The following is a 25,113-nucleotide window of genomic DNA, read 5'->3' as shown; positions in this document are numbered from 1 at the left end:
CCACACAACAGTGAAAGGCAGATTCTTCTTCAATTTTATTCCAAGTAATTCTTGACCATTTAAACCGGTCCATTCATGAAATTTACACAAATAAGCAGTAAAATAAGCAGAAAAGATGGATACAAATATGCAAAAAAAGAACAAAGAAGCAGTTATGAGAACTGATATGTTCATTAAACATTTATAAATAATTTTCTTTGACAATGTTATTTGTATATAGCCCACAAATGTTTTATACAACATTAACAGCTTGGAGAATGCAGTTCCATAGCTCCATAGCCCAATGCTGGGGGCCTTTATACCTCTCTAACTGGCACTTGGCATTGGGCATGATGATCTTAGGCTTCTATGCAGCTAATGCTCCAGAATGTCCTATTCTACTGCCAGTGCTTTTCTATGATGATTGTACAAGCTATGTGTGCAAAGTTGGACACCTGTATACAGAGAGAGAATTAGATGAGAATGAAAGAGTTGGACAGCAGCATGGCCAGGGCAGGGACGGATTTGAGACTCATCCCAGTGAGTGAGACTTCCTCTAAAGTGCATGGTGTCAATAGCTGACTTTCAGCACAACAGATAAAAACACAACGGCCTGGTTTTTATCAGCCTCGCAGGGACTAAAGGCTGTAGATAGAAGCTATTACACCGACAAGCAGGAGGCGTGTGGAGATGCGTGGGCTTATCTGTGGCTGCCGGTAAACTCTCTCTCTCTCTCTCTCTCTCTCTCTCTCTCTGTCTCTCTCTCTCTCTCATTCTGTGTGTGCATGCATGTGTGTGACCTATTATGTAGCTTCTTTGCATGCAACAATGTTTCACCATGTCTGTGTGTATTTATTTGGACATGAACAGGAAATTGGGTAATTGGAAACCAAGAAAAGACTTAGCCAAACATTCACAAATATACTTGCTTGGGACATCTATCCCTTAACCTGGTTTAAACTGAGTTCAGCTGTTCAATCTAAACGATGTTGTCTCCTTTGGCAAACATTTTGTTTTCACTCAATAAAATAATGTAATATCCAGTATCAACTTGTTCTTCCGTGCTCACAATCTAGTAACGTACAATTCACTGACATGTTCCTGGTACATGTAAGCTCAAAAGGAACATTCAATTTCCTGATTTTGTTTCTTTGTACAGATCTGAAAGGTTTGCTCCTATGAACAGTAGCTGGGAAGAAGAACAGTTGTTGCAAGTTGAGCTGCATCCTTTTCTTCCTTTGTTTCCTGTAATGTAGCATCAACATTACATTAGATCAGTAGATCAAAGGCTTGAAAATGTTACTGTTAGTGGTATAAAGTAACAGTTGTACTTTAAAAGATCACTTTAAAAAGTTTGTAGTTTCTTTAGAATTGGTGTTTTTTTTACACTTTTATCATGAAGAAAATGCGTATGTTTGAATCAGCGACCCTTTCTCAGATTGAAAAAAAAAACTGCAAACCCTTTCATCTCCATTAGCACAGTTCTAGCCCCTACTAACCAAATTAAACATTGAAATGTACAAAATTGGTAATATAGCTGTTTCTTGAAACAAATGGGACCTCTAACAACCATGCAAGACCCAGTAAACCACCAAAACTGTCTCCATCAGATAAACAGTACTTAAAGCTTTCATCTTTGAGAGAGAGGAGAAAATCAAGCTCCACTCTCACTTCAGATCTGAAACAATACACAGGTGTTTCTGTCCATCCTTCTACTGTGAGAAGGCAACTGCTACAGGTCTGAAAGCATAAGTAGCTGTGAAAACGCTGTTACAGTGGAAAGGAAACTGACAAAAATAGAGGAAACGTTGCAAATCAAACAACAAAGCAGAAAGTGTTCTAAGAACAATGGACTGACCACCCCAGAGTCTAAACTTCAACATTACTGAATGGAATTACTCAGAAGCAGAAAATACTACCAACATATAAGTCTGAACTTTGGAGGTGTGTAAAAATAGATTTCCTGCAAAACAAACAAAAACAAACAAACAAAAAAAACTGAAGGCAAGTCTATTGAAAAGTATGGCAGCTGTAATAAACACAAAGAGTGGACACATTAGATACTGGGAAAAAATAATATTAAGTCCTTGAAACTTGTTGAAACTGCATAATTTAACATTTATATGTTTTTTCCTAACACTGAAAAATGAATAACTTGTACTTGACGGCTGTTTTGACTGGTCAGTAGTCATGGCACTAAAATTAGCTCCTGTTAGCAACTGAGTCGCAAGTAATAGTAACTTTTAATAATGAGTGTATATACAGTACAAAATGGCGTGGGCCCGGACATGTTATTGAGAGCGGTCAGATAGGCAGTCCATCTCTCCCTGTGTTTAGCCCTCCGCTCTCCTCCTACACATACAGTAATTGTGGCAAAACTCCACAAAAAGTCGTTTGAGTAAAAAGCCAGGCTTGAGATGGTGTAGCACTGTGGTATTATTATCGGAACCTTCACCGCTTTCTCCTCTCTGATTTGTTTAATCTAAAAAGAGAGAGAGCAAAAGAGAGAGAGAGAAAAGAGTTTCTGTGGTGCCTTTTGAAGAGAAAGGCCTTTGAGAATGAACTGGACTAGGCCAGGGGACAGGCAACAGGCCAGATTCCAGAGCTAACGTATAATCAGCCTAGGACGTGTATAATTATATCTGAGACGTGAAAGAACAGAAGGGAGTGAGAGGGGAGGAAGCGAGGGATGAGGTACACAGTAGCAGAGGAGCCTGAGCGGCTTAATATTTGTTTTCTGCTTCAAATGTGAAGAATGTTCACGAGGGTTAAAGTCCTCTTGGTGCAGGATGTTTCTTCTTTTTACACGAATGAAGTCAAACCAAGTTCTTCATTATTCAAATAGGAAATTCAGTTATTGTACCAAGAGGATTGTTTACAAACTGAAAATATGTTGGCATTAAATACATTGCATTATACATTGAGGTAACAAATCACATATATGTAATCCTTTGATTACACCAAATTGTCTGGCAAAAGTTCATTAATACATCCATGTGCAAAAGTTTGAGTGCTCATGGTTAAATGACATGGTTTGTTGATTTTTTTGCTTGTTGATTTAAGCAAAAATGAACTAACACATCCTTTACAGGGAAAACATTTACTGTTTATTTGCTATATTTATACTGTGGCCTGTGTAGAAATTATGGCATATTCAACTGTATTTAAGTGTAGTCAAGTATGTTCTCTGTACAGGATGTGTTACCTTATTTCACTTTGAAAAAGTGGGGGTGCCCAAACTGCATACGACTGTAACTTATTTCTACTTCCTTCACATAAACACGTGCACTTTCCCATAGAAGGTACACACACCTTGACTCTGTCCTCCCACACACCAACGCACTGAAAGTTCTCAGTGGTTAAGCAGCCACCACAGTGGCCTTTAATCCAGCACTCCTGCCTGCTGCCTGTTAGAAGGCTGTGCAGCGTTTTACTGTGGCGGACTAACAAACCAGGCCTGTGGTCACCAACGACTCCAGTGGCCTTCCCTGAAGAGAAATTGATTACAGCTCCTGTTTGGAAAACCAAACGACTCTCAGGACCTCTTATCTGTAATTGGAAACGAACCCCGCTCCCTTTGTGAACGGTTGCACACCAGCAATCGGCCACAAGCCATGAATACCTGTTTTCCTTCTCATCACCTGGTAGAGTTTAAAACTGGCCAAGCCTCTGTTTCTCACCTGATGCACTCCCTCTAATTTTCCTTGCCTCTGGTGGGGGAGGGCCACGAGAGCTGAGCTGATGTCACACCATTTACGCCAACTGTCGCGAGAAAAATTCTCCAAAACAGCAACTGTAAGAAGCAAAAAGCAAGAAGGAAAAATGTTCGTTTACCTTTAATGTACATTCATGTAACAAGATTTTGTTCCAATTCATTTTGGTAATGTACACAGAGTAAAAGGAAGCTAGTGTTTTCAAACTTTTCAAAAGCTTTTCGGAGCATATCGTGGTACTTCTAGAACACTAAACAAGAAGGTACAGATTAAGATTAATTGTAGAGAGCTTGGAAACGGTTAATTGAGGTAACATATTAGTTATATGATTAGTTTTGTCCTGTAATAAAGTAACGTAACACGTTGTCTGCCCTGCGATGGCTTGGCGACCTTGTCCAGGGTGTGTCATGCCTTCCGCCCGAAGACTGCTGGGATAGGCTCCAGCACCCCCCCGCGACCCTGACGGAGAAGCGGATTAGAAAATGGATGGATGGATGGATGGATGGACACGTTACAGTTGAAATTCTTGTAATCACATTACAGTTACTGACATGTGTTACTCTTGTGTCTCCAAGAGAACAACGTTAATGATGTGCACTGCAATGAAAATGCAATATCTCTGTACAGATAGTCCTGCTTGGCATGTGATTTGCACATGTATGTGCTACCTGCATCACCTGACTGCGTGATCGATTGATTTTAAGCAGTTCAGCATCTGACACACTCGCATAAAACTGATGGTTAAAGATGCATCTGCTGATCAAGAAAAGCCCCAATCTTATCTAAACAGACCAGACTCAGTTCTCATTCAGAAACAGCTCTGTAAGCTTTACACTTTATCCTTAAAGATTTCAAGGTAGCTGTTTTTGGACAGTGTCCACTGGCTAGTTTCTCAGATTTCAAAATAGCATCAGCTGGTCATCATTTTAGCCAGCTCTGTCTTGTTTAAAGACAAGAACAGTGACATGTGACATTTATAAATAAAGTGCCGAAAGGACTTTTTTTCTTGTGTTCTCTTGTGTTGGAAGAAATTTGTATGGGTTTTAGAGAAACAGAAGTAAGGAGTAATGAAATCACTTTGTCCAGAAAGTAATAAGTAATCCTATTACAGATTGGTAGACGTACTTAGTAATTTGTAATGGATTATTTTTTTAGAGTAACTACCCCAACACTGCATGTAAACAACAAACAGTGCATGCAAACTACATGGCTGAATAGAGGCCTATAGTGCCATTATCTTCATGTATTGATTTTTTTTCTCTTGTTCCTTATTATGCTTACATAGTTTATTTGTACAAAATCATATAAGAAAATCACTGTACTCAGTTTCTTTTAGCTCTCTTAAATGTGACACTGCTGTTTTGCAGGTACATTTACATTGTTACATGTAACAATATTAGATTTTTCTGAGCTTTGATAAGTTGGATCTGATACTTGTTCAGTGTTCACCAAAGAAACTCCTTGTGTGCTCTCCTTGTAGTGAAGCAGTGTTGTTTAAGTGCTGACCGTATCCATGATATGCTTAAAAAAGCGAGTTGTGACGTAATTTATCCTGACAACGATAAAATATCGTCATACTGCCCTCCCCTATATTACGCTACATTTTGCCATATTGCCAAGACTTACTCTGTTGCATTATAAATGTATTATGTAACAATCCAGGTAGCCCCTCTAAATCTGCTCAAGACAGGCTTTTTCTCCACACTGGGCTGTCATCGGAGGCTGATGGATCACATGTAGGGACTGTTTAGTGTAGTGGTGTGTGTGTGTGTGTGTGTGTGTGTGTGTGTAGTGTGTGCGTGTATAGGCCACAGACGGGGTCGGCGGCAGGAACGTTAATCACACCTCTCCTGTCAACAACAAAGAGTCAGCCTCCTCCAGCAGCAGAGCCATTAAAAAATTCTCTGCGAAGGTGTCAAAGGAAAATGCGCCAAAAACTGATGATGCAATTTAGGAAAGAAGGGGTGGGGAGAGAAGCAGCACTCAGAAATAAAGCACACTAATTACATAGCAGGGTCATAGGCCAGCACCATGTCACTTTTAGTAAGCTTTTAGTAAGAGGCAAGAATAAAAAAAACATTTTCATCCTATCCATCCTCCAGGGAACAGTGTTCCTCCAGGACCTCAGAACAACATAAAGACAGGACCAGTGTTTACTGGTTCCCACAATAAACTCACCAAGACAGTGCAGCACCATACACTAAATCACAACACAATAAATACAGGTTAACAATAGATTTGGATGCAGGGCAAGAACAATGAGTATTGGAAAAGAGTAAGACTTGAGTAGATAACAGCAGCAAAGGCTAGTGCAAGTGATGGGTAGAACACTCCAGATAGCAGTATAATAATAGCAGCATAATAATATACACTACTGTGCAAAAATACAGTCCACCCTTCCTTTACTTTCATTTCAAGTCAAAACAGCTGTTAAGTACAAGTTATTCAGCATCAGCGGGGAAAAAAGCAAACGCATAAAAAACAAGCAAACAGATAAAAAAAAACAAAAAAAATAAACACAATTTTCAATTTTGTCAGTATTTAATGTGTTCACTCTTTTTTATCCATTTTGGCAGACTTCCTTTCAGTTTTTCAAAGAAATCTTTAGAGACATTTTTCCACACCTCCAAAGACTTCCTTCAGTCAGGTTACATAACCCCAGACACTTTCAGTGAGGTTAAGGCCTGGACTCTGGGACTCTTTGTTTATTTTGCAGATTGTTTCATCTTATGTCTGTTTCCTTTTCTCAATAACAGCTTCTTGACAGCTACACATCCTTTCAGACCCATAGCACTGAGTTGTCTCCTCACAGCAGAAGGACGGACAGAAACATCTGCAGATTTTTTTAAATCTGAAGCAAGACTGGACCTTGCTTTTCTCCTCTCTTTCAAAGATGAAAGCTGTAAGTACTGTTTATCTGATAGTGATGGTTGTGGTAGTCTACCAGCTCTTATGTGGTTGTTAGGAGTTTCATTTTCTTGATATCTTTATCTTATTCTTCATCTTATTTCTCTGTATCAATCTTTTGTATAACTCCTTTTTTCAATTGTTATCCTTTGACTTTCATCTTCCTTAGGGCAAGTGGTTTATTATCTAATCTTCTCAGAAATGAATAACTGAAATGAATATGAATGAATGAGAATGAATAACTTGTGGTTATGACTGTTTTGGTTGGAAAATAAATGAAGGATGGTCTCTGATTTTTGTATAATATTGTATAATACCAGCAACCTAACTAGGTGGGAACGTAAATCTTGTCAAATGTCCGGTAGTTCAACCAACCACTCTCTTCATGAGGTGTTTTGATCCTTCATTAACCACTAGATGTTGCTATTTTTGCCAATGATTGCAAAAACATGATGAAATTCAATGTAAGATTCTACAGATTCTAAACTTTTTAATAAACACACATTCTAAATTTTCAATCCACACCACATTTGCAATTGTAAACAGAAGATATTTTGCTGATTTTGTATTTTATGAAAAGTTATGGTTAACCTTTTTTTAACATTTTTGACATTGCATGATATCAAAACAGAAACAAGTCAGTGCTGTTTATACAGAATGTAAATTAAAACATAATTCATCACATAGCTCACTGTGTTATAAATATTTAATTACATAACTGCATTTGACTAGTTAGTAATATCTTACAATGTAACAACTGTGATAAGATCTGAAAATGTTGTATTGTCTGTGAACCCGTAGCACATTAACCAGTATAGGAATGAGTGTGGTGCATGTGAAGGGGCAGATGGAAGCTGGTTTAGTTTAGCGGAGAGCTATAATAATAGCAAGCTGCTGCATTGCTGCTGGGAGACTGGGCAGTATCACTGAGTTCATTTACCCTCAGTGGCTGCTCCAGCCAGTGAGATGTTCTCCCGCCCTCTTCTTTCTGCTTGTGTTTGGCCCGTACAAATGTGTTGTTTCAAGCTTCAGTGACAGAAACTCAAGACTTTCACTGAGTGACCAGACCATGACCTTTTCCTGGGTTGTGTTTCGAAGGAAGGAACACATTTAGATGTTTTCCTGCAAAAGAAAACATCGTTGGGATTTGAGGTTGTTGTGTACCATTCCCTAATGTCCACACAGCAACAGATCACAAGTGCATTCCTCAGCCATTCAGACTGTATTCCTGACCTACAGTCCCCAGGCCTGCAACCTCTGTAACTTCTCTCGTTATCTCTCTCAGACAAACCTATTTTTTAATTTTTTTTTTGCTCTGTCCAAGGCTAATATCAAGGTCTCATTTAAAGTAAAAACCATAGATAATTTATTTGACTCTCCACTGTGATTCCATTTCTAAAAGCCATGTCTCTCCCTTCTCTCTTTTCACTTCTCTTTGAATCAGATGCCAAGAATTAAAAGGCATGTCTTCTTCAGACACAGTTACACAAAGCAGCTGGTCAGTTACTTTGCCTCTTTAACAAATATGTCCAGATTTACATCTCTACTCATAATCAGAGACCGCAGGTCCTCCCACTTTACCCTTAAGCTAAACAGATCCCTCTAACGGCTTATTGGTGCAGTGTTTCACAGCACTTTACTGGCATGGAATGAATAAGAGAGGAAGCTGATGGGCTGTAGTAAGCCTGGGGCAGGAAGTGACATAAAGGGAACGACTCCGCACAGCAGTTGTTTTGAATCTGGCAAATTCTTCTCAGGAACAAAAAAAAATGAGAGAGCAAGAGAGGGGGAAAAATGTAATTTGATTAAGGTAATTGCCCACAGCAGCATTTGCAATTCTAAACAAGTTTCATCCATCCCCCAGCCTCAGATGTAAACACTGTGTGCCCTTCGACCTGTGGTGTAAACATCTGGTAAGAGATAAGTTTTCACCCTCACTGGCAGAGCGGCTGACATGACATTCATAAACACAATTTGATCTTAAAAGCAACATCCGGTAAATGACCTCCCCACCCACCCCTACACCCCCACCCCCCCTCGATCTCTCTCCCCCTTCAGTAAGCGCTATGTGTGACACAGCACTGCCAAAACATGCGCAACTTCAACAATCCCAATCAGATTCTGGTTTATTTCACCTAAGATGTTATGTTACATTGTTCTCGGTGAGTGCACACGTTCGACACGTTTAAACAGACTAAGCAAACACATCAGTTTTTTTTCTCCAATTTTTCCCCCAACTCCCACCCACTAGCTAGGTCTCCCAAATTATCCCACCAAGCTGGTAGAGTGAAGGCCGGCATGTGCTTCCTCTGAGTCAGTGTGAAGCAGCACCACATCTTTTTGAATTTCTGCTAATTTAACATCATCGGACAAACACAACACACTTGGAAATGAATGTCAATGCTAGCAGTTCTATGACATAAGTGAACTAGCAGCATCCTGCCCACCGAGAGAGCGAGCACTCTTGAACAGATGGCTGTGGCATCGCTAGGGATCAAACTCATGACTTCCCAAAAACATGGCTAATCCTGAGATGGTTGCACTACTCTAAACCTCTAAGCATGCTAGACTATTAACTGTAAGATGTTTGGAGAATTATATTAACTTTCTGCAAAAAGTTACTGGAAATCAGTGCTTTAATGGTACTGCTAAATGAAACATCTGTGCAGTAGAAGGTTCTTGAGCAGTTGGTTTCATCTTCTTAAATACACTACATGACAAACGTATTGGGACACCTACACTTTACACTTACAGGAGCTTTAATGACATCCCATTCTAATCCATAGGCATTTATATGGACTTGATCCCCCCTTTGCAGCTATAACAGCTTCCACTCTTCTGGGGAGACTTTCTGCAAGATTTTGGAGTGTGTCTGTGGGAACTTTTACTTATTCATCTAGAAAACAATTTGTGAGGTCAGATGTTGGATGAGAAGGCCTGGCTTGCAATCTCCATTCTAGTTCATCCTAAAGGTCATTCCATGGGGTTGAGGTCAGGGTTCTGTGTGAGCCAGTCAAGTTCTTCCTCACCAAACTCACCCAACCATGACTTTATGGGCCTTGCTTTGCGCACTGGGGCTCAGTCATGCTGGAACAGAGGAGGGCCTTTCCCAAACTGTTCAATGTACAATGTTGAAAGCATAGAACTGTCCAAAATGTCTTGGTTTGCTGAAGCATTATGAGGGGCTAGGCCAACCCCTAAAAAAACAATCTCATAGCATTATCCCTCCCCGAACATTACAATTGGCACAATGCAGCCAGGCAGGTAATGTTCTCCTGGCAAACCCAGACTCATCCATTACACTGCCAGATAAAGAAGCATGATGTGTCACCCCACCTGCGCCTCTCTATCCAGCACATTGTCATTGTGCTTGGTGATGTAAGACTGCCTGCAGCTGCTCGGCCATCAAAATCCATGTCATTAAGCTCTCGGTGCACAGTTTTTGTGCTGATGTTGATGCCAGAGGAGGTTTGGAACTCTGTAGTTCAGCAAAGCATTGGTGACTTTTGATCCACTCTACGACCCTGCTCTGTAACTTTACATGGTCTGCCACTTTGTGGCTGACATTCCTAAACACTTCTAATTTTCAATAAAATAAACTCATCTGATAGTGAAATATCAAGGAGGGAATATATTAGCAAACTGACTTGTTGCCATGGTGACATCCTATTACAGTACCACACTCAAATTCAGTGAGCACTTTAGAATCACTCGTTCTTCCACAAATGTTTGTAAAGGCAGACTGTATGACTAGGTGCTTAATTTTATGCATGCGTGGCAATGGGACGGAATGAAACACCTGAATTCAGTGATTAAGAGGTGTGTCCCAATACTTTTGCCCATTTAGTGTATGATATCTCGTAAATAGCTTTAGAATGGTGGGTGCAAAAAGGCTAGAATGAGGAAATTATCATTGTTTACAACTAAAACAGTCTGGTACCACTTTGTTTTTGTCTGAAATTGATGTAGAACCTATTGATTTCTGAGGACTGTTCTCCATATAAGAGCTAAACGATCATCTGCACATCACAACACATGTGGTGATCAAAGGGATCCAAGCGCTTCATGCCTTTTAGCACCTGTATAGGCCTTTTAGCACATAGAACACAAACGACAGTGAGTTTTTATTGTTCAAAATACCCGGAAAGCAGTACAATTTTTGACATGACTTCAATTGCAATAGTTGTTGAAATCTTTCTACAATCTTCATCTTTCAAGGGTTCTCAATCCTGGTCCTGGAAATCTATCAGCCTATTTGTCATACATGTGAATATACAAATACATTACATTCTGAGTAATTATGTAGCTCTTAGAATCTGAAGGCATTTATTTGGCCCCTGAAGCAGAACTGTGGCCCCATTAGTGCCCAACCTAAAAAAGCTCCAATAACTAAATAGCAGGTTGTTTGGGGCTGCTGATTCACAGAATCATTCGACTGGGTTTGTCTTTCATTTGCACATTATATTACACATCCTCCATTAAAGCTATTAACACATTGAAAGGCTTAACGCTAGGACAGAGTGGATTAATGTTAATGTTAAATGTATCCATTCCTGATGTGGCCATTTGAGAATCGATCCACTCATAAAAATAATAATACAAATGTGCTGTTTTGGCATTAGCATATTATTTCCTGGGCTTATTACATGTTAAATGAAAGTATTATATGTACTATATCCTATCCCACACAAGAAAAAGTATTATAAATAGTGCTGTGCAGAAATCAGAGACCACCCATCATTCATTTTTAGGTGATTTCTGGTCAAAATTGCCATTAATTACAGGTTATTCATTTGTACAGAGTCAGGAAAAAGCAGAAAATATGTTTAACAGAGAATCACATAGAGTACTCAATAGTTTAATAAAGCACGACTTGTTTCTGTATTTAGTGTTTCCACCCTCAAGCTTTATCAGTTACTTTCAAGAAACCTGTTATCAGTTCTTCAAAAAAATCTGCAGGATATTTTTCCAAGTTCAGACTGAGAAGTTGGTAATACATTTTCTTTTCTCAGTAAGGGCTTTTTGACAGCTATCTTTTGAGTCCCTTAGCTTTGAGCTGTCTTCTTACAGTGGAAGGATGGACAGAAACACTTGTGGATTTTCAGATCTGAAACAAGAGTGGAGCTTCATTTTCTCCCATCTCTCAAAGATGAAAGCTTTAAGTGTTCAAGTGTTTAATTAGAGTTTTGCCCTGCCTCACACAAGTGGATTATCTTCTAACAATTCTCCTCAGAAATATCTTCTGAAAAAGGAATCACTTGTACTTGTAGGCTGTTCAAATTGGAAATTAAACAAAGTGTAGCCTCTGACCTTTGCACTGTAAGTCTGCACAAAATCTGTGTCACATTTGGGCATGAAGACATTTAAACCTGTAGACATGGTGGAGTTCAGCTACAGGCCCAATCCACCGAGAAGCCCACCCCCCTGCTGATCCTCTTACACCTATGCAGCAAACAAACTAACACAGACCCCCTGATGGGAAGACGACCCAGGAGGAGCACATCTGGAGCCCTGCCTCATAAAAGCCACCGAGTGATGGAGACAGAGAGAAGGAGAAGTGAAGAAGGTGGGGCAGCCAAGGAAGAAGGTAATTAAGATGCACAAGTTCGTGGGCGGCTCCAGCTGACTCTTATCATGTCAGAGAGGAAGTAAACACAGAGCCATTCAAACAAGCCAGAGAGGTGACTGGGGCGTGGCAAGCGGGCAGACGAAGAGAGAGAGAGAAAGAGAGAGGCAGGCGATGGGCTGTAGAGGGAGGGCCTCCCTCACTGACCGGACCACCGCTGAGTAAAGGGGCAGGCTGTCAAGACAGATGACTTCCTATTTCACTCTGATTATCCCCCTGAGGCTCTCCAAAAACCCTATAAAAACCTCCTCATTAAGAAGAGTCGCTTTATAGGATCTTAATGAGTCTAGGCCACAGAAATAAGAGCGGGGGAGAGAGAGAGAGAGAGATCTCTTTAGCATGTGTTCTAGTTTACTGCTCCACCTACCTGTGCACTCTGTGTCTCAGGTTTTTGGCAATTGGGTGTAAACTTTCTTCTCAAGGACATTTCATTTGGTCAATGCAGGATCACATGAATACATGACCTTCAACTACCCCAAAAATTCTTATGAACCATTTTATACTGATGTTTATCATAGTAATAATAATAATAATTAGTAACACGTAATATTATTATTATTATTATTATTATTATCATCATCACAGAAAGTAGAAAACAGTTCTATCTAATATACATAAAAGGTCCACCTCACATGTATGGAGAGCATAAAGCATGAATGCAGTATGAGAAAGCACACTTTACCAAATTATTAATCGTAAAACTTGTTAAAGATATTTTTTGTAGTGTTTTTTCTTTCTTGTTTTTGCAAAGTCCCGGTTTGGTTATCCTTTTTAAAATGTAAAGCCCACCAAACCTGCCAATCATTTAGTTACATCAAGCATATAAAAGTAATATATAATCTATTAACGTGTAAATTAATAATATATAAATAACACAAATTGTCATAGACTTTAAACTACTGGTAAAACAGTAGAAAGTTCTGATGATGAGCTATAGATGATTCCAGCTATAGATGATTCCAGAATAATTAAGAATGCTGTACAGCATTGAAAACAAGCTTACAGTAAACTCAATATCCAGAATGTCTCATATTCAAAATGTGGAGGCCAAGTCTCACTGATCAAATAGCTATTCATAGTAATTTTTTGACAAGAAATTACAATATAGACAATTTCTGTTTATTTTTTAAAAACATTTGTTATTTTTCCAGTGTCATAACTTCTCATTGCTTCCAAAGTACAACACCATTTCTAGTTGTGACACTGTACAGAATGTAAATAAAAATAGAATGCAATGATGTGCAAATCATGTAAACCATATTTTTAAAGACAACAAATTAAATGTTGAAACTAATAAATGTTATTCATTTTTTTGCCCATTTTGAATTTGATGCCAACAGCACACTGTGCGCTGAATGGTTTTTAGCATGGAGGACACGGTGTCCATGGTTTCCAAAAAGAATTTCAAATGTTGATTTGTCAGACCACAGGACACTTTTCCACTTCAGTCCATTTTAAATGAGCTTGGGCCCAGAGAAGGCGACAGCATTTCTGGATCCTGTTTATATATGGTTTCTTCTTTGTGTTTTAACTTGCATTTGTGGATGCAGCGACAAACTGTTATGACAGACAGTATTTTTCAGAAGTGTTCCTTAGCCCATGCAGTGATTTCCACTCATGTTAAGAGGCTTCCACTCCAGAATCATGTCTGTCTTTAATACAGTGCCGTCTGAGGGCCCAACGATCATGGCCACCAAATATTGTTTTTTGGCCTTTTCCCTTGCATACAGAGATTTCTCCAGATTGCCTGAATCTGAATGATATTATGTACCATAGATGATGAAAAGCAAATGTTCTTTGCTATTTTATGTTAAGAAATTTTATTCTTGAATTGTTGCACAACTGAAGCCTTTCGTTGCCCCATCCCTACTTTTTTGGAACATCTTGTGGACCATTTAAAATGTGCATATTTTTTCAAAAACCAATCAAATTTCTCAGTTTCAACATTTTATGTGGTGTCTTTGTACCATTTTCAATTAAATGCAGGGTTTTAAATGATTTGCATATCACTGCATTTTGTTTTTATTTAACTTTTGCACAGTGTCCTAACTTTTTTGGAAATGGGGTTGTACTTTAAATTGTGAATAAACCAATGATTTACATTTTGGTGGCTGGTTTATAACATTTCAATCTACACTGTAAGTTATTATTAAATTACAGTTATGTAATATCACCAGTGATCACAAATATGTTAATGGTGGTATATGTTTAACTTTAATAATATCTAAAATGATCAATTTTAAAACTTCAAACTATCACATAACAAGCCCAGACATTCTCATTCTCGGGTAGGTATGAGGATTGTGCAGGGGAAATTATGAAGAGTTTGAGAGTTGCAGACTCCTAAACATTCAAGTAACTGGGGTTTCTAAATGCATGTTACATGTGTACAACTCAAATCCAAATCACAGAAATTACACACTTCCCTGTGCTCATGTTAATCAAGACTAAGCACTGTTTATTTCCTGCCTTTGGAGCTTTTTCATCATCACGTAATTGATACCCACAAAAGAAGCTTTTCCTGACAAGCAGCACTCAAACATTTGCTAAGAAGAAAAAATGGGGTCTGTAATGCTGAAAATCTTAAACTTCAGCTTTATTCATCAGCCTTAAGACTCATTATTCAGTAACTATTATTAATTGTTATGTATTTAAGAAAGCAGGGAACTGAGGCCCACATATTGGTCTATGAAGTAAAATAAAACTGTTATAAGTAATGGGGTGATGTTTGAAGCAGCACTACAAATCCCAGAATTCTGCATTCTATGAATAGAGTTAATGTTACTTACATTATTCTCATATGCCACTCATCAAGTGAAAACCAATAAACATAAATTGCTATTTGCTCACTGCTGACTCTCTCAATAGATTATTTAAATGCTTATGCATGTCTACAATGTCTTATTCCTCAATCGCATCCTATATTTTCCACATTTCTGATGTTCAACACATGCCAACAGCCTTTACCTTCAGCTGATAAGATTGCACAGCTATGTTCTTACATTCACCTTTAAAACCTCTTGCCTATAACATGATACCAATTACATTGCCGTCCAAAGGAAAACATGCATCTCCGAAATAGTCACTTTCCAGAAAAAGGCAAACACATTCTTTACTTTCATGCAAGTTAACTCCGGCTACTACTCCGGGCCATCCAATCTCTGTACTCCCGGAGTGAGAGCTGTGTCCGTACACTCGACATTAAGTCAGACTCTTTCAGTGTTAGTGTTGGACTCCGCCAGGGTTGTGCCTTGTCTCCACTCTTGTTTGTTATATTCATGGACAGAGTGTCAGGGCGTAGCCGAGGTCAGGAGGGCATTATGTGTGGAGGCCGGAGGGTGGCGTCTCTGCTATTTGCAGATGATGTTGTTCTTTTGGCCGAATCACATGGATGCCTGGGCAGCATGGTGGCGTGGTGGGTAGCGCTGTCGCCTCACAGCAAGGAGGGCCTGGGTTCGATTCCCCGGCTTTTTGTTGAGTTTGCATGTTCTCCCCGTGTCTGCGTGGGTTTCCTCCGGGTTCTCCGGTTTCCTCCCACGGTCCAAAGACATGCAGTCAGGCCAATTGGACATGCTAAAGTTGCCCCTAGGTGTGAGTGTGTGAGTGACTGTCTGTGTCTGTCTGTCTGCCCTGCGATGGACTGGCGACCTGTCCAGGGTGTATCCTGCCTTCCGCCCGAAGACTGCTGGGATAGGCTCCAGCACCCCCCCGCGACCCTGACGGAGAAGCGGCTTAGAAAATGGATGGATGGATGGACATGGATGCCTCCAGCGCTCGCTGGAGCAGCTGAGTGTGAAGTGGTTGGTATGCGGATCAGCACCTCCAAGTCTGAGTCCATGTTCTTGGCCCGGAAAAGGATGGCATGCCCACTCCAGGTAAGGGGAAAGGAGCTGCCCCAGATGGAGGAGTTTAAGTATCTTGGGGTCTTGTTCACGAGTGACGGGAGGAGGGATCGTGAGGGGTCAGTCCTGGGACAGGCGGCAGCAGTAATGCGGTCACTGTACCAGACTGTAGTGGTGAAGAGGGAGTTGAGCCAAAAGGCAAAGCTCTCTGTTTACTGGTCAATCTACATCCCAATCCTCACCTATGGTCATGAGCTGTTGGTAATGACCGAAAGAATGAGATCGCGAATACAAGCGGCAGAAATTAGCTTTCTTCATCGGGTGGCGGGCTACACGCTATGTGATAGAGTGAGGAGCTTGGTCATCCAGGAGGAGCTCAGAGTAAAGCCGCTACTCCTCCGCATTGAGAGGAGCCAGCTGAGGTGGTTCGGGCATCTGATCTGGATGCCCCTTGGACGCCTCCCAGTGGGGGTGTTCCAGGCACGGCCTACCGGGAAAAGACCCCGGGGTCATCCTAGGACCCGCTGTAGGGATTATATGTCCGAGTTGGCCTGGGAGCGGCTTGGGGTACCCAGGAATGAGCTGGAGGAAGTTGCTGATTCCCAGAGAATCTGGGATTCTCTGCACTCCCAACTGCTACCGTGACCCTATCTGGACTAGTGGTCAACGATGATGATGATGATGATGATGATGATGATGATTTGATTAAAAGCAAGTTTGAAGCACTTCTTTTGGTCCAATCATTATTAAATTTACAGACAATGGGAAGAACAGCTGCCATACTCAAATGATATAGAAAAGAAAAAATCACAAAAAATGGAGAGGCATGCTTTTCTTTGGATAGTAATGATATGTTTCATGCTTTGTTATCTTTGTCACTTCTTCCCAAAACCACTGCAGCAACTTCAGTGGCTATGAACTCTTTGCATGATATTTCACATGCGTCTCCAATGTTGATTCAAAGAAGAATTAATGGTTTTCCGGTGTGACGGGTTAGTCCTTAGTGATTACCTGAGTGTAAACATGAAATGTAGATGGACGCATGAATCCATCAATCACACACTGTGACAGGCAAGTAACATGTATTTCAACCCCTCTTCCTAGCCTCATAACCCCAGATGTGAGTCATGCATGATCTCGTAATGAGATGCAATGGAAAGGAAAATGTTTTAGGAATTCAGGAAATGTTTGAACCACATTTTTGCACGGAAGTATTGCAAAGATAGGGAAACATTTTGTCGCTGTCCAAAGAAAAGCAAGTATTTCCAAAATAATAAGTTAACAAAACATTTTACATAGTTTTCTTTCAACAATGATGATATATAGAAACATCAAATTTGATGTGTCAGCAAGTTCGTGGACCCATCCATCCATCCATTTTCTAAGCCGCTTCTCCGTCAGGGTCGCGGGGGGGTGCTGGAGCCTATCCCAGCAGTCTTCGGGCGGAAGGCACGATACACCCTGGACAGGTCGCCAGTCCATCGCAGGGCAAGTTCGTGGACCCCAGAGGGTTAATTTAGGAGCCATATCTGCAGACATGAATAACTATTGCAAACAGGAAGAAAAGTTGAAGAGCCTGAACAGCCTGAATGGAAAATACAATAGAAGTCTTCTTGCATGACTACTGCTTAAGTGTTTGATGGCTTATTTGTTACTGTTGCAACAAGTAAGCATTCTAGTAAGAGAGTCAGCAGTGAGCAAACACTACCTTAAATTTAGCAATTTTCTGAACTGAACTTACCTTACCTTTTTTATAGTGTGCAGAATTATGGGGCTTTTAGTATTGATTCAATAATCACCCTATTTGTGCTTTCACAGAGCTCAGATGGACTTATTAAGAAGCAGCAACCACTTTCTCACCTGCAGTAAAAAGCCCATCCTGCTTTGGCCCAGATCTGGAGTTGATGCCAAAGCTGCGGATTATAGCAGGAGAGGGGCTTAAGGCAGCTGCTATGAGTCCAGAAACTAAATCATGAAGTGCCCCTTGTTTTCCATCCAACAGAGGCCTGGCCAACAATGCATTGTAACAAGCCCTGCTGATTACGATCGGAGCTCAAAAAAGAGTCATCACAATAGGCTTCATTTAGATGGGCCGCAATAGAGACAGAGCGAGTCAGTATTTTTCAATTAGTGGAGAATGTGTTAAAGTTTATAAACTCCTACAGCAGTAAGTTAAGACCTGACTGCTTTGTTGGATCCAATTGTTCATGTCTGTGTCCAGTTGTTGAGCAGGAGCTGGGCTGGGTTGGCAGGCTGCAGGCTGGAGGGCCACAGGGATGCTGAGTGGAGAATGCTTGGAATGTCCAGCCCTGTTTACAGCCTGGGTTGCTTCACACCTGCAGGTCAGGGGGCTATCACCAGCCCCCCCACCCCTTTCCCCTCTACAACTAAACTCCCCAGCCCCCCTCATTACACCAGGGTCAAGCTCAGAGGTGACCTAATTAAAAGCTCATTACATCACAGACAATCTCCATTAGCATGCCAGGTCGGGCTGTTAATCCATTAGAGCTTCAGAGGCTCCTGGACCAAACTTCACATTCCAGCAGTCCTGCATTCACCACCTCAACTCACATATACACACACACACGCTGTCTCAGTAACAGATTTACACACACATACATTACCAACACCCCTACATCACCCATCACCTGCCTGACCACTCAAGGAATCCTTCAAAGCACAAATGCGCTATGCATGCATGCACACTCATTACCTGCTCTTCACTGTTCAGGTCAGTTGCCTTAGCTAATCACAAGGGCTGTGAGAAGTTCTACATGGGGCTTAGCCTCACCAGATGTGATCTCGGTACTACAACATCTGAGGACAGCTATGAGAAATTTTGGAAATTCAGGCATGTGCACAGATAGACCCCAAGGGGGCTTGAGCTCCTGCCTTCTTGCCTTTAGACTGAATAAGCACCCGCTTTGTCAGTGTGTATAATAATTGTGTTTTACATGGCCAATCTTATTTTAGAGGAAACCAAACATAGTTTAAGAGAGTTTACCCAAGGCAGCCAAAAACCTAGCTTTATTACCAAAACAGGGACTTGAACTTCAATCTGAACCCTAATCAGACGTGCAACTCTAATTAAGAGCTCCACAAAGCTTACAGCCCCAGGTTGTTACAATAACAAACATTTTGTTTAATGAGATATTAGTGCTCTTTATTGTCAATGTTATGTTTGGTTATTGTTCAAAATGACCACATTATGCAATGTGAAACTTGCTTAAAGGGATTTTTAGTGGTTTATCAGAGAGATTTCAAGTGCTGTGGTGATGCAAAATAAAGGTACTGTGTATGTACATTTTTAATTCATCAAGGTAAACAGAATACCTGTACCCTCAAAGGTATAACAAGTGGTTTAAAGGTCCAATTGCGCACCTTAAATAAGTTTTTCTCAGGAGAAAATTATTTGTGCATGTTCTAAAACAGAACAATAAAATAAAAAGCCTGTAAACGAGATGGGGTGTGGAGTTAATACAGCTAAGAAAATATTGTTTTAATGGATTATGGTACAATTATGTTCCCTGACTAAAGATATTGAGATGTAGCCTTGAGGGTATAACCTCAGTGACAACTATGGTACTGCAAAAGTAACAGTTTTGTATCTTTATTTCTGAGAGTGTATAGGTGCTGGTACTGCACCAAAAGGCCACTCAAGAGAAATGCTGCTCATGCTTGGCCAACCACACCTGCCTACTGATGGCTAAATCAATTTTCTAAATAATACATATTCTAGGTAATTAACTGAGAAAAGTAGTCAATACCATACAAAGTGCAGCTATACTACATAAGCTCAAAGTTCAAGTTCATTTTTACACTGTTTATGTATGTCTAATGGAATACATTTTAACATAATTCATGAATTTATAACATTTGGCATCAGCTAACTCCTCAAAAACTGGCTACTTTGAACTGTAAGATGAAGAATACAAGTTAAATTACATAATTTAAACATAGTTTTGATGTTGATGTAACATATTTCAATTATGTTGAGCCAATGGACACATATGAATTATACATTATATATGTAAAACAACCTTTAAGCAACTTTTTTTTCAGGGTAGCGACACTATAGAGGTAAACCTACCAAAACATATTGGGAAAATAGTATGTTTCAATACATAGCCTACATCTTAGTCATAATTATATGACAGTCAGAAATGAGGAAGTATCCTATGCTTTATTTTATGATAGTGTGTAATCAGAGCACCTTCACAGCTTCAGTGTTTATCCTTAACAATATGAAATAGTTCAAACATTTGAAAAGCAAAAATAGTTAAAATGCTCATTCATAGTGATAAAACATTGCTACTTATACTGCCATTGAAAAATCAAGCTCTTGTGTTGTGGCCTTTTTAGAGTGCTGTTTTTTGGCATTGTTTCGTTTTGCTTCTTGTGCACTGATTTCCAGTTCTGTCTCAGGGGCAACTGCAGAAACAGATTCAAAATGCTCAATCAGTGAAAACAGTGTTAATGAGCCAACGAGAGCCAATGCTGCAGTTCACACTGTACAAACTACTCACTGGCATCGAATGGCCTGATCATGTCCAGGTGGCTAGGTGTATCATGGTCCTTATTGATTGTACTAAGCATGGAGTAGTGGAATTTGGGGTCAGGTTTTAGAGGGAGACTTATTTTGTTGCAAATAAAGTTTTGAAGTTACGAGATCACATCTGGCCCTGCAAGACTACATGAGGCAAAAAGGGGCACCCCAAACACCCCTCCCCGCCAACTGTTTCACATGTGTAACAAAAAATGGACTAACCCCATCATACTTGGCCACCATCATTGTCTGCGTTCAGTCATGAGTGTAAACCTACCATCTGTATTGCTATTCTAAATCCGGAGCATCATATGGCTTTGCGTTTGAGTGATGTCAGTGAACGGCAAATCTAAAACACACTGATCAAACAGGTTATGGTTTTCTGACATAAACCATCTCATGGCACTCTAACTCCAGACCATCATAACTCTCCACATGCAGGAATGCACTGTTGCAAATATTAAGGGTTAAGGTTCACTAACGCAGGTGCTGCAGAAGAGAGGAAGAATGACAAGTGGTGAAATATTGACCGTATTCAATCCAGCTGGAGAACTGTTACATTTTCAAACCACACACAAACACACACGAAGCGGTTTGCCTATTGGCAGTCGGACATGGACAGAAGCAAGGATGTTAGCTAACTATAAAGCCAGCGAGAAGCTTCCCTCCTCTCTTCCTAGCATGAAAGGGAGCATTCAAATGAAATGTATTTCCTATCAGGGGAGCCAACACACAAATCTTCAGCGTCAACGAGGTTTGGGCTGGTCCCACACATTGGGCCCCTTTTGAAGACTTATGGAGAGAAACAGTGTCAGGTGCCTCAGGGTTTTATATGAGCAGGCCTCTGTAAAAACTTTACCTGTGTGTGTTTGGACTGCTGCGTTTAGTGTGAGGCAAACTCAAACCATGTTTGTTCTTCTATTTCTAACTACACCTGCAAAAGATGCCATTTGGATCCAAAACAAATTCTTTTCCCCACAGAGAGCACTGCGGGGAAAAAACATGAAGATGAAAGCCATATATCTTACTGCACTTTCTTTGGCATGAGCTGCATAAAATTATAACCTTAAATACTTTGGGTGTTTTTTTTTCAGCAAGCTGCTCTGATTTAAAGGTACTCTTTAAGGAGAAAAAGGAAAGGCTAAACAGTAAAAATGTGAAAAATCTTCCTTTTTTTTTGCAGTCAGGAGACCGTCGTACTCACTTCTGAGCGCACAGCAGGCAGCCCCTGTCCCTAACCTGTCCTGCTGAGACTGTTGAGGTTTTGTTAAAGTGGAGGGCTGTGCACCTGTGTGTTGAATGCGTGTGTATTTATCTCCTGGCTGGGGACTTGGCCATACAGATCCACTCTGCCATCTCTTTGAACCTGTTTCCCCTGGTGGCTCCCCGACCATACAGCACTCAATGCTTTGTAAGTGACTCCATTGTCAGGGGTAGATTGACTAGAAAAGGGGGTCGGCCCAGGGAAGAAAGGCATGATAAAACAAAAAGAGAGCGAGAGAGAGAGCAAGGGAGAGAGAGAGGGAGAGACTGGGAAAAAATTCTTTGAGGTCTGATGAGGGCAGGAATGGATCAAAGTGCCCTGTGGTGACCTGCGGCCTTTGTCCTTCAGAGTGGCATAGCTTTGCTGAGCCCATCTCTGGAGGCCGACTCAAGCCACTGCCATATCCAGCTACAGGAACCTATCGGCCTTAGGGAATGCACAGTTGCCACCAATACCTCCAAACAGCCATGACCCTCCACTCCTACACTTTCTGTCCCAACTCCAAAGGTTAAAATGGAAAAAGGTGGACCAGCTGCAGACCAGCCTGTTATGCTGAAACCAGCGAGGAATAAAGCTTTGATTCAGGATACCTAGCAAAAAATGACATCTTGGCAGGTGAAAGCATTTTAAATATAAGCAATATATCTAACATTTCTCATTATGACATTTTTGTAAGATTATTATAAGATTATTTGACTTATTTATTGGCCTTTATTTGCCTTCATGAAATGATTTTATCATCTTACCAAACTGGTCGATCATTTTATTTCTTTCAGGCCAAGTTATCTGCCAGTACAATAAGATCTTTTCAAAATTACTCAAGCCAAAATGTCTAGAAAAAAAAGTTGAATAGCCTTAACATTTTCCAACAAGTCTTATAATGAAAAGTAGTAGATATATTGTCTATATCTAAGATAATTTCACCGGCCATGTAAAGACAAAAAACACTGAAGAAGCACTGAACAAGTGTTCAGATAAACTTCAATAAAATTTGGTTTATTTTGCAATAGAGAGAGAAATTTATTTTGCTTTTATTTATAAGGTCTCACCTTGAATCCATAATTCAACTGAATGAATCCCCCTTTTTTCTTCCCCAGTATACTCCAGGGTCCTGAGCATTCACTGCTGGGAGATCCACTCACCTGTAGCAGAAGAAGAGCATATTAAACCCAATAAACTGGCAAGTGACTATAAGAACATGTTCCAAGGAACCTTGATATGACCTTGCATTGTCAGAACAATCTGTAGACATAATGAGGCCATAAATGTTATAATGATATGTTTTGTGAAATAGTAATAAGACTGGGACTCTATTCTGAACTGATATAATAATATCTAACAATACATAATACCTAATGTGAGTTTGATGACAAATTACTGGACCAGCTATTCAATAAATGGTTCCATTTGTTGATCAGAGTATAAATAGACTTATATCCTTTCATCAAGAGTAATGCACAATATACAATTCGCATATTTTGTCTAAATCTAAATCAAACAAAATTAAATTTTGCTCCACAGGCAGAAGTGATGTTTATCATACTCTGGGTTTTTTTCCTCAGACTAGAAAAACTCAGCAGCTGTTTAGGGCCTGGAAAGTCTTAAAGCTTAGACAAATACACAGTTTTGACACATGGTAATGATGTATGCAGATGTTATACGCTAACAGTAGTATTACCTCCTCCAGCACAGTCATGTGACTCGGTGTCTGTTAATGATGCATTATTTTATTGATTGAGATACCAGGTGTAACAGAGGTCTATGATAACATTGCTCTAAAAATGAAATGGAAGGATCTTTTTAAAGCTGGTTAAAGAGAACCACTAAGAACCTGAAAAATACAATTTTCAGAAAATGAAAACCATTTTGGAGAGGCTACGATCTGATTGGGAAATAATGGATGCACCACAAGCCTCTGGTTGCTGATGAATGAACAATAAATTGTGTTTAATAAACACCACTTGCTTTGAAGCCCTCACCGGGGTATAATGAATGGGCCGGAATATAAGTACTGTTTGGGGGGAGAGAGAGGGAGAGGTGGGATATATGTGGAGGAGAAGGAGGGAGTTGGGGAGGAGAAGGAGGAGGAGGAGGAGGACCAGGGATGGGGGTTTTAAGTATGTTGGGAACGAAAGCACACAAATTGTCCAGCTTTCATTAGTGTGGTGAGTGAAGACTCTGCAGAGGGCTTGATTCCCAAGACTCTCAGATAACAAGTGGCTTCTCACACTGGGGCTTTCTGTTTCCTCCTAATAAAACCAAAAAAGAAAAAGAGAAGGAGAGAAAGAGAGAGGGAGATGGAGAGGGTGACTGGCCACGGAGAGAGAAAGGGGAAAGGGACCCCCACAGCCAACTGTTATCTGCCTAACACTCAGTCATTGTGGAGGTATTTTGGTTTATTTTCTCTAAGCCCAATGAATGGCTGCCGACAAGGCATTTCTGATGGCTTTGATAAGGGCTCCCTCCCTCTACCAATGCCCCCCTTCCTTTAAGTTAACCTTGCCTCCAAGAGCCATTAGTGAAAGACATAAAACCGAGGGGCAGCAGAGAAGTCCTCGCTAATGCACGCAGGGGTTAACTGGCACTTCCTCTAAAGCAAACACAGCGAGAAGAAACAGGCCAGTCTGAAATGCAGAGAAATATTCACACACCAGCTCTAAACACAGAGCTCGACAGTTTAACTTAAACCCTTTCATCTGCGCACTGTAACAGGCTCTTCCCCTTAAACGCTTATTTTTGACGAATGTTTTAGGGAGCTACCAAACAGCCATAGCAGTGATGGTATATGGGGCCCTACAGGCATTTAATAAACACTTTTTGCCCGAGGCCACCTGATAATTTACCTACATGTGATGCAGCAAAAGGTTTCACAAGAGCATTTATTTTGCATCTTCAAAGGAGTCGAAGAGCCGCTGGGCAGGTGCACTACCGAAACAGGGCCAGATTCTCAAGGCCCTACCTCCTCTGGTCCTGGAGAATGACTGTTTAACGCTACATAAAAGCAGGAGTGAGGGCAGCACCAGTCCCCAAACCCTTACTGCCGCCTCTTCCTTCCCCATGAGCCCAGCCACAGTGCAGCCTCTCTCTCTGAATGGCCCTACCTGACTCTAACTGGCTACAGTGAAGAAGATGGCCAGATGGCACTAAACGGTAGGGGTCGAATTCTGACAGAGTAGTTCTTTAGGAAATGATGATTCAATTTTAGTAGATTTTTTATGCTAAAGCCAGATTCAAAG

The 25,113-nt window shown here is 40.6% G+C and overlaps 1 protein-coding gene across 3 annotated transcripts in view; it reads right to left on the bottom strand.

Moving 5' to 3' along the window:
• Nucleotides 1–25,113, bottom strand: part of bmp4 (bone morphogenetic protein 4) — a 102,815-nt gene that overhangs the window by 28,353 nt on the left and 49,349 nt on the right. For all 3 annotated transcript variants that reach the window (XM_017690923.2, XM_017690925.2, XM_017690924.2), the window contains 2 exons: nucleotides 22,927–23,019; nucleotides 3,660–3,772 (listed from right to left, as the gene is read on the bottom strand). The gene's annotated coding sequence lies outside the window, so the exon portion shown is untranslated. The remainder of the gene's footprint in view (nucleotides 1–3,659; nucleotides 3,773–22,926; nucleotides 23,020–25,113) is intronic.

Source organism: Pygocentrus nattereri, chromosome 10 (assembly GCF_015220715.1).
Source record: "Pygocentrus nattereri isolate fPygNat1 chromosome 10, fPygNat1.pri, whole genome shotgun sequence".
Taxonomy (NCBI): domain Eukaryota; kingdom Metazoa; phylum Chordata; class Actinopteri; order Characiformes; family Serrasalmidae; genus Pygocentrus; species Pygocentrus nattereri.
Note: the sequence above shows the minus strand (reverse complement) of the source record. Positions and strands in the feature narration are given on the sequence as shown.